We start from the raw sequence: 11,798 nt of genomic DNA, 5'->3' as shown, positions 1-11,798 counted from the left end.
CACTAATGGAGGGTCGGAAGGAATTGCTGGCAAACTCCTGGCAGGCCACAGTACAGCTGGTAGCAGCAGGAAGGCCAGCATGGTGAGAGGAAGGAGCAGGTAATCAAACCGTCCATCGGGCTGATTAAACAAGTAGGAGATCAGACAGCAAAGGGAGGGGTTCAATTGCAGTGGGATCAGAGGTTTGGGAGAAGGCAATGACAGAACAAGGTCAGGTGGGGGCTGCTGAACCCAAAAGCTGATTGGGCAGCATTCTGCTCAGCCAGCTGTGATAGCTCATCAGCAAAGGGAGCCAAGGACTGCCACAGAAAGGAGGGCAGAGAGAATGGGACCATGCAGGGAGCCCGGGCATTTGGGAGGTAGAAAACCTAATCAGAACTGACAGCTACTCCACAGAGCAAGAGGTTGGGACTTTGAGTTTGAAGCTTTTTGTTTGGCAAAGGGATTCCTTCAGACACCAGAAGCAGAGCGTATAGCTCAGCTGCATTTTGTACTGTCCCAAAGCTCCGGGAATTGTCACCTGAAAACTCACTGATAAATCCATGCAGAGACCAGGTCTCAGTGTCTCTCTATGGGGCAGCCTTCCCAGGAACTTCTAAAAACTATGCAAGTCCAGCTGCTCTAGAACTATCCAACACACGCAATGTTGCTCCTGTCCTTTCTTCAACTTTCCTTTTAAACATATCACCTATATTTTTGAAATTTTTCTCCAAAGACTCTGATTCAATTGTTCCGCAATGCTCTCCAAGCCTTGGGCACAAGGACTTGTTTCATAGATGTATCTATTAGACCTAGGTTCTACAGCTCTGTGTTTGCTTGGTTCTGCTTTTCTGTAACAGTCTCATTGTTCATAAAGAGAAGTTTTCTTGATGAGGGGTGAGAGTTACACTTATCTGTGGATTTAAAGACAGATGTTCAGAGTGTAATTAGTTAGGTATTTTGCTGTTTTAGGAAAGTAGTCGTTGTTCTCTTCTAAGATCCATGACTTCACTAGCCTGTGTAGTTGACTAGTTCCCAGTACTAGGCATGCTTTTCCTCCTGCTGAACAGGTCTGAAGTACTATTGGAGAGCTGTAGATAACCACCAAGGCATGTGTACATTACTGTATACTTTGGGTTATCATGTCATGCTTGTCATTAATTGTGGTTCATAGGTATCATATGGGTAGGAATATTGTCTGTTTTCCTCATCTGGTAACATGAAAGTTAGGTGAGTTCCAGAACAGGAGGTTTTTGGTCCAGGATCAGAAAGGCATGCCATCTTCAGCAATAGGGACTTACCTTCCCCCACTGTGGGCCAACGAAGTTCAATAGCAGTAACCTGTGTGTTTTAGGAGTCTCATGAGCAGCCCTGACCAACAGTTCAAAGGAGGGCTTCTCATGCCTGCTGTTGGGGTTTTTATTAGGTGTCTTCAGCTTTTGGAGGCAGCAATATCAGCCCAGATGAGAAAATTTGATTTACACTATAATGTACATATTTGTAAAGACATGTGTATTAAATGATTTTTAAAGATAAATCATTAATAGTATAATTTCTAGGACTTTTTCAGATATACAGTGGACTTTTTAAAAGAGAGAATACATGTAATAATGGAAAAATAGAATTCTTGGTGCTCTTTGTTGATTGCTTTCTGAGTTTCTTCTAACATAAACACATCACCACCAGCAATCTCATTTTTTATTCTTTACAATCTATTTTTTTGGTCTGTAATATGTAGTATATCTGTGACATCCTGAGAATTCATAATTGCACAGTAATACCAACTATACCAATAATTAACTTTTTGTATACCTACTTGAATGTACTCTGCCTTCAGAACTAAACAATCCCACTCTTTTGAGAAATGTGGCTTATGGAGGTCAGTAAAATAGCCATGGTGTCCTCTACATGACAATGGGGAAGATGAAACACAGTAGCTAGCCCAATCATTAGGCTCCTTTGTCATTCATATTGTCTTCATGTTCCAAATAAGTTTAGGAGATGCCAAGGAGAAACGTGCCTAGGAGTCCATGATTCTTCCCAGCTCTCCATTCTATAGGTCATAGATTAAAATAAGCTCTCTGCCAAAGGTGACAACGTCTTGGCTTTATAAAAAGCAACCTGTTTGTGTAAAGAGTGGAGCAGGTGACACCCTCCTGAGAAGTGAGATTTCTATAGTTGGTATGTGTCACAGAAGCTGTGGATGAAGCATGTCTTTACAGTCACTCTTCCTGACCTCTTGTATTACTTAGTCAAGATCAAGGAAGAAATATTTAAAGAGTTATTTTACCATTTGAAGAAGTATTTTTGATATTAACTCAGGTTAATGCTGCAACAATTAGAACAATGAGGTACCAGGACAAGAGTAGACTGATTTATTAATGATACAAAACAGAAAATTTATGTTCAAACAAACAGAGGATTTTTAAGTTAGTACAGTGCTGACATTTCATATCCCCAACAATAGATGAACTTCCTTAGTCAATCTTCAGACTATTAAAAATGGTTAATCGTCTGACTATTAAAAATACCAAACAAAGCCTGGCAGAATATAACACTGGGTAAAAGAGCTTCCTTTACAAGCCTGACCATCTGCGTTCCATCATGCATTTCATGGATGGAGGAGAGACGTGATTCCAGAAAATGGTCTTTTGACCTCTGCACACGCATGCACAAATGTGCACAAACAAAGGAGTGGGGAGCGCACAAAAGTTGAGATGAAGGAAGATGATAGTGTAGTCAGTACATCTAAATACAGTAATCATGAATGAAATTCTCTAAAAAATTATAAAAATGAATAACAAATAAATACTTTTAAGAGCTACCAAAAAAGATATAAAATCTCAAGATGAAACCAGATACCTTTGGTAATCATACCAATTATATTCCAGGGGGTGCAAGAAACACAGTGAGGGCAGTACTCTTCAGCACTGCAGCTTTCATCAGAAAGGATGTAAGTGACATAATCCACAGGACAAGGACACATTACACCTTACAACCTTTCTAAAATTCTGCTCTGCTAAATTTAAGATACATTGTTACAATCTCTTTATCAATGCCTCAATAATTCTTTAAAACTAATCAGATTGAAGCTTGTTTTGTTTTCTAACTGGTACTCAAGCCCTAAACATTGAGGAGTGCCTAATACTATGTTTGTTCTTCTTTCATCTTTGTGATAAAGTAACGAATCAGAATAAGCTAACATGTTAAAAATCTTGAATTGTTTCACTCCTCCAACCTCTCTGTTCCTGATAGAAGTAGTCCAAGGAGTATATATCCCCATGGTATGTTGTAGGGGATCTTTTAGTATTCTAGGCATCGTGTCTGTGAAGATTCAAACTCAGTATTATTCTATTACATTATACATGAGGCTTTTCAGAGAAGTGCTACATTTTTATCAGACTGTTCTCTCTCTTGGAGATGGAGAGGGAACAAAAGAAAGATATTTCTTAGCAGTTTTATGACATGAATCATAATGATTATTTTGATGAATGCTTCCAAATTCGTAGCATTACATGCAGGAGTCATTCTTTCAAGGAAGTAAGTGGAGCGGGAAGAATCTTAACAGACAGGGGAGGTCTTGAAAAGGACATGATGAAGTGGGAAAGAATATCACATGCAACTCTAACATACCTGTGTATGTACATATCTAAGTACATGTATATTATCATAATCACTCTACTACATCCTTACATATGATATTTGTTTATTCTTGAGAAAATATTATAATTTCTCTTCCCATTTTGATATGTTAGAGATTTATTCCGTTTATTTTATGTGCATGAAGGTTTAAGTTTCATGTACATCTATGCTCCATATACATGCCTGGTGCTTGTGGAGGTCAGGAGAGGGTGTTGGAGCCCCTGGAACTGATGCCATGTGTGGCTATGAGTAACCATATGGGTACTGTGAATTGAACCCGGTACTTTGGCAGAACAAAAAATGCTCTTAACTGTTGATCCATCTCTCTAGACTTCTCCTATTCCATTTTTAAATAATATTTTTAAAGCTGTGTTTAAATCAATACCGTGAAAGAAGAAATGAGGACAGCTTCTTGTAGGTTCCCGGTAGAGCATTAACTCGGGATATGCCAAGGCCTTGGGATCAAGTCCCTGAGGAGCAAGCTAAATCACATAAATCAAAATTTAGAAACCCACTTAAATTATAGCTATAAAAAAACATAAAAAATTTAAAATGAGCCCAAATATTTATTAGACCCCACATCTCATAGAATACACAGGAGTAATAAATTATTCTGACCATCAGCCCTGGCCAGGCAGGCTAGCTACACTGCGCCCTGCCTGCTGCCCACTTTTACTGCCTCAGCCACAATTTCATCATACTTAACGTTAACAGATATGCAGAGCCCTTTGGGAAAACTAAATTTCCTTTTCAGAGCTATCTAAAACATTTCAAACACAATGGGGTTGACAAACTTTATTTATCAATGTATCAGGGAGCCATTGAATTATAAGCAGTGTGCAGCTCTTTAAGGGAATACTAATTATTGGAAGTAACATGGACTGGTAATCCATCCCAAGATGGTATAAGAGATAGAGTCTCTAATACTGTGTCTAATAATACTCTGGAAAGAGGACCTGACTATCAACATTAAAAACTTACTATGTTATTTTGTCATTAATGTGATTGTTCATTACTGAACCGGAATTGCTTTGAAGCAATTTATGCATTTCTAGTGATAAGACTTAGGGCCATCATGCAAGGGCAAGGTTCAGATAAAAATGGGTTGAATTCAAATTCTTATTATATCAAATGAACTGACTCAGTGGATGAGTAATGCATAAATTCATAGCTTAATGGAGGAGTATCTTGAGTAGAGGTGGCAGACTCAGATACCTATAGAGCCTGAAGAATATTACAGGAGCATATAGCACCTTGATATTGAATAGTAAAGGATATTAGGGCTTATGTAGAACTTCTAATTTATTAAAAATGTAACTATGCTTGGAGGATATGTTTTAAGGGCTATACTCAGACCAGATATTATCAATTTGATTTGGTGAAATGGTTACAGTATACAAAGTACCCCTGGTATGATAAACCAAAATGTCGGCAATGATCGATCTCATTGTCCCTGTATATAAGACAATTATTCACTGGGTGATTTCCAGTTGTTCTATACCTAATGGGAACTGCAACTAGCCACTTGCAGAGGAACACAGTAGTTACTTTCCATGTTGACAATTTGGGGGATTTAGAATTCAATCTGCAAACAATAAATGAAAATTAATGGTGACAAGCTCTGTTGTAAATTCCTGAAGATAGAGCTTGTGGTGTCTGCATTGAGTGATTATGCTTTGACACAGGGATTCAACAGTGTATGTGGGAAAATCTCTGAGACAGAAATGGCACACTGCTCACATGAGTGATAAGGGTTTCTTAGTACTGATTTTCATTCTTTATTTCTCTATCCACCATTGCTACAGTAACTAGATAGCTACAAGGCAGTGAACTTTAAATAAATAGAATATGTTGCTGAAGTTTGAGTTGGTTGAAAACCTGCTTTCTGAGGTTACTACTGTATAAGCAACTTTGTGCTACTTGCATTTCTCAGATTAATTTAAATTTAATTAAATTAATTTAATTGCACAAAAGACAATAATACACATTCACAATATTGTCTTGGGGATTAAATAAAACTGTGTTCTTGAAAGCCCAGATCCTGATAAATAAAGAGCACACAAAACTCAAAATATACTATCAGTTGGATAAAAGAAGGCAGTAATGGGAAGTGAATGTAGCGATGTTATGTTATCCACACATCTAATCCAGGACTCATTCTGCAATAATTTTGTTTGATTGCTTTTCTATTGATCTTGTCTTATTTTGTTTGTTTCTTTTTACTTTTTTTCTAAGAAACTCACTTGGTGCTCAGAAGTGATTTGGAAACCCAGCCCAGGAGTCAGGGAGAAGACTTCAGAATGGAGGTGGTTTATAGTCGCCAGACTGTCCATGGAAACCATCTGGACCTAGGAGAGCTTTTCACTCATTTAACCAGTGGAACTGTGTATCCCTTATTGGCTGTAGATGATAAGTCAGGAACTGAATTCCTGTGGATTAGCCCACAGAACTCTAATAAGATTGCTTATCACTGGCAGTGTAACAAGCACATTTGTTGTAATAAGAGCGGCCGCCCGCATGGCTAGCTTATGCCCCGAAATAATTACACGGAAACTGTATTCTTTTAAACACTGCTTGGCCCATTAGCTCTAGCCTGTTACTGGCTAGCTCTCATATCTAGATTAACCCATTTCTAATATTCTGTGTAGCACCACGATCTGGTGGCTTACCAGGAGATCTTAACCTGCGTCTGTGTCTGGTGGGCGAATCATGGCGACTCCTTGACTCGGCTTCTTTCTCCCAGCATTCTGTCTGTTTACTCCACCCACCTAAGGGCTGGCCTATAAATGGGCCAAGGCAGTTTCTTTATTAAATGAAAATAACTCCTCCATCACACATTCTTTCTGTTGTCTCATCAAAAATTATAGCCTTGAATTTATCATTGTCTCCCTTGGAAAATTAAGAATGATATGCTTTTTCTTTTCTTACTTAGAAATTATGTCCAACTATAGCTTCTAGAAATGATGAGTTGTTTTCCCACTCTAAGATGGAGAAAATTTTGTGTGACTCCAATACATGTTCATTTTCAGCAGGCTGGGGAGTGAATACCTTGCTGAGGATTGTGGTGACCTATTATACTTTCCCAAAGGGAAGTGCCCTCTCATCTGGCCACATTCAATACAAAATCCCTTGCTTTGCAACCAGTGTCACATCCATTTGATTCTGTGTTAGTTTCTACAGAACAGTACAGCTCTCTTACTTTCCTCCTCTTGAAATAAACTGAACTATGCCAAGCTGATGACTCATGACAAATGATTCATTCTTCCAGAAAAGCAAGTAGCATGAGTGAATCTTGTGATTCTTGTAAGCTCAAATCTAGTCACAAACACTAGAATTATTTCCTTTAATTTAGAACTGAATTGATTTAATTAGCATTGGTATCTTAAAATCTGTACATGGTAGTAAAAAAAAGTTAATAAGAAAAGTAATCAGTATTTGGACCTCCATGAGAAGATAGCATAAGTTTGGATTCCCAAAGCCCCAGATATGGAAAGTTAGGCCAATAACACAGCACTGATGAAAGACAGTGAAACTTTCAGGGGGAGGTTGAACTGGAAAGAATTTAAGTCATTACAGTATGGTCTTAGTTGGTGTTGGAACTTAATTCCAACCCTATTTCTGCTTTCCTGACATTTCTTAAGTCACATCCCATAAACAAATACATAAACTATTGTAAGCCAAATCTGGGTGACAGAGGAATCACAAAACATCTCCTTTTAACTAGAAAATTTAATAAAAACCACAAATTAGCATAGTTGTATCTATGTATTACATGACCAGTATCCCTTACATAAACAGAAATGTTTCCCTATTTCAGGAAATGTGGAAATGACAGAGATACTCTCTGAAGCCTCCACAGTAGCTATGAATCAGTCATCAGTTAATTCAGTCTGTTTGACAAAGTGGCCTGGATTCAGCAGAATAGGTTATCTGCCTAGTGATGCATACAGGAACACTGTATTTAGAACTTAGAACACTGAGGATGAAGGAGCAGGCATGCTACTCAGTATTAGCCTGCAGACCACACTGCTACGAGACTCTGGGATAGAACTTCATGTTCACTGTGGGACTGTGCACAGCCTGATCAATTTTTCACTGGCCCCGGAGAAAATCGCAAATCTGATTCTACTGTTCCTCAATAACTGTAAATGGTTTTCCTTTCCACATCATTCAGACACAGAGGATTCATTAAATAGTTCCAATTTCTGACTGATGCAACAGTGATACTGGAAAGCTTTAGATTATTGTAAGACACTGTTCCTTGAGTTTCCTCAGTGTCTGCTGTTTGTCCCCCTTTTCATTTCTGTTTTTGTTAGATTAAGTATTCTCTCTACATTTGGTTAGTTTGGATAAAGGTTTGTCTATTTTGCTGATTTTCTTGAAGAACCAACTCTTTGTCCCATTGATTCTTTGTATTATATCCTTTGGTTCCATTTTGTTGATTTCAGCTCGCAATTTGATTATTTTCTGTCATGTAGTTTGCCTGGGTGAGTTTGCTTCTTTGTGTTCTAGAATTTACAGGTGTGTGATTTTTCTGCTTTCTTTTATGTAGGCATTTAATGCTATAAACTTTCCTCTTAACAATGCTTTCATTGTGTCCCATAATATTGGGTATGTTGTGTGGTCATTTTTGTTGAATTTTAGGAAGTCTCTAATTTCTTCCTTTATTTCTTCTTTGGCTCATTGGTGATTCAGGTAAGCATGGTTTAATTTCCACGTGTTTGTGGGCTTTCTGAAACTAGTGTTGCTGTTGACTTCTAATTTTAAGCCATGGTCATTTGATACTTTGCAAACCTATACTTTATAAAATTGGAAAACTTAAAGGAAATGGACAATTTTCCGGACAAATATCAATTAACAAAATTAAATCAAGATGAGATAAGCAAATTAAATAGAACTATAGCTATTAAAAAATAGTAACAGCCATCAAAAGTCTCCCAATGAAAAAAAGTTTAGGACAAATGGTTTCATCATAGAATTCTATAAGACTTTCAAAGAACTAATACCAATAATCCTCAAAATGTTCCACATAATAGAAACAGAAAGAACATTGCCAAACTGTTTTTACAAGGCTGCAGTTACCATGACACCCAAACCACGCAAAGACATTACTAAGAAAGAGAATTATAGACCAATCTCACTCATGAACATTGATGCAAAACTATTCAATAAAATACTGACAAGCAGAATCCAAGAATACATCCGAATAATTATCCTACATGATCAGGTAGGCTTCATCCCAGAGACGCAGATATGGTTTAACATATGAAAATCTGTCAATGTAATCCACCATATTAACAAATTGAAAAAAAAAAACACATGATCATCTCATTAGATGCTGAAAAGCCTCATACAAAATACAACATCTCTTCACGATAAAGGTCTTGGAGAGAGCAGGGATACAAAGAACATACCTAAACATAATAAAGGCAATATAGAGCAAGCTAACAGCCAACATCAAACAGAATGGAGAGAAACTCAAAGTGATCCCAATGAAATTAGGAACAAGACAAGCTTGTATACTATCTCCACATCTATTCAATATAGTACTTGAGGTTCTATTTAGAGCAATAGGGTGACAAAAGGAGATCAAGGGGATACAAATCAAAAAAGAAGAAGTCAATCTCTCGCTATTTGCTGATGATATGATAGTTTACATTAATGACATCAAAAATTCTACCAAGGAAATTCTATAACTCATAACTTCTTAAGTAATGTAGCCCAGATACAAGATTAACTCAAAAAAAAAAATCAGTAGGCCTCCTTTATATGATGATAAATGGGCTGAGAAAGAAATCAGAGAAACATCACCCTTCAGAATAGTCACAAATAATATAAAATATCTTTGAGTAACTCTAACCAAACAAGCGGAAGACCTGAATAACAAGAACTTTAAATCTTTGAAGAAAGAAAATGAAGAAGACAAAAGAAAGTGGAAAGATCTCCCATGCTCTTGGGTAGGTAGAATTAGCATAGTAAAAATAGCAATCTTACAAAAAACAAAGTACAGATTCAGAGCAATGCCCATCAAAGCCCCAATAAAATTTTTCACAGACCTTGAAAGAACAATACTCAACTTCATATAGAAGAGCAAAAACCCAGAATAGCAGTCAAAGTAATCCTGTACAATAAAAGAACTTCTGGAGGCATCACAATTCATGACTTTAAACTCTACTACAGAGCTACAGTACTGAAAACAGCCTTGTGTTGGCATAAAAACAGACAGGAGGACAAATGGAGCAGAATCAAACACCCAAATAACAACTCACACACCTCTAAACACCTGATATTTTACAAAATGTCACCATAATATGTTAAAAGAAAGCATATTTAACAAATGGTGCTGGCATAACTATATTCAACATGTTGAAGAATGTAAATAGATCCATATCAATTGCCATGCATAAATCTCAAGTCTAAGCAGATCAAGTATCTTAACATAAGACCAACCACACAGAACCTCATAGAAGTAAATGTGGAAAGTACACTTGAACACATTGACACCGGAGACCACTTCCTAAATATAGCCCAAGCAGCATAGACATTGAAAGAAACAATTAATAAATGGAACCTTCTGAAATGGAGAATCCTGTGTAAAGCAAAGGTTATAGTCAACCATCAAAATGGCAGCCTACAGAATGGGAAAAGATCTGCACCAACTCCACATCAGACAAAGGATTGATCTCCAAAATATATAAAGAATTCAAGAAATTGGTCATCAGAAAAATAAATAGTCCAATTAAAAATTAGGGTACAGACCTAAACAGATGAATCTAAAATGGCTGAAAGACATTTAAGGAAACAACATTCTTAGCCATCAGAAAAAAGCAAATCAAAACAACTCTGAGATTCCATATTACACCTGTAAGAATGGCCAAAAATAAAAATACTGATGACAACTTATGCTGTAGAAGATGTGAGGTAAAGGGAACACTTCTGGATTGCTGGTGAGAATGCAAACTGGTATAGTCTCTATGGAACTACTATGGCAGTTTCTCAGAAAATTAGGTAACAGCCTACTTCAAGACCCTATAATACCACTTTTGGGTATATACCCAAAGGACACTCAGTCATATTACAAGGATATGTGCTCAACTATGTTCATAGCAGCATTATTTTTAATAGCCAGAATCTGGAAGTAACCTAAATGCCCCTTGACTGAAGAATGGATAAAGAAGATATGGTCCATTTAACAATCGAGTACTACACAGTGGAAAAAAATAAATAATGACATCTTGAAATTTGTGGGCAAATGGATGCATCTAGAAAGCAACATATTGAGTGATGTAACTGAGATCACAGAAAACAAATATAATATGTTCTCACTCATTATTGGCTTTTAGATATAAAGCAAAGAAAAACTAGCCTATAATTTACAATCCCAGAAAACCTAAACAGCAAAGAGGACTCTAAGAGAGACATACATGGATCTAATATACATGGGACGTAGTAAAAGATTTCCTGAGTAAATTGGGAGTGTGGGGATCTTGGGATAGTGTAGAAGGGGAGGAGGAGGAAGGGAAAGGAGCATAGAAAACTATATAGCTCAATAGTAGCAACTTATTTAAAAAAAATACAAACTGAAAAAAATATGGAAATTGAAAAGCTGGGTAAATGAATGTTAACTACAGATGCAAGCAAACCAGAAGAATACAAGAGATGGAAGAGAAAATCTCAGGTGTTGAAGATACCATAGAGGAGATAGATACTGGTCAAAGAAAATGTTAAATTCAACAAATTCTTAACACAAAACATCCAGAAAATCAGGGACACCATGAAAAGACTAAACCTAAGAATAATAGGAATAGAAAAAGGAGAACTCCAGATAAAGGTACAGAAAATATATTCAACAAAATCATAAAAGTAAACTTTCTAAAGCTACAGAAGAATATCAGTAATGTTGCAGACTACAAGATTAACTCAAAAGAATTAATGGCCCTCCTTTATACAAATGATAAAGAAGCAGACTAGGAAATCAGAGAAATATCACCCTTCACATTAGCCACAATAACATAAAATATCTTGGGGTAACAATAACCAAAGAAATGAAAGACTTGTTCAAAAATGAATTCTAAAGATGCACTCTGAAGACAGCAATTTCTTCATGGTTCTCCATCAATAAATGTCTTTGTGGTCAAATAACATTTGAAGATATGAAATATATTTCTATTGTTAGA

Source organism: Chionomys nivalis, chromosome 7, assembly GCF_950005125.1.
Source record: "Chionomys nivalis chromosome 7, mChiNiv1.1, whole genome shotgun sequence".
Taxonomy (NCBI): Eukaryota; Metazoa; Chordata; class Mammalia; order Rodentia; family Cricetidae; genus Chionomys; species Chionomys nivalis.
The sequence above is the reverse complement of the archived record's forward strand: the minus strand, read 5'-3'. Positions refer to the sequence as shown.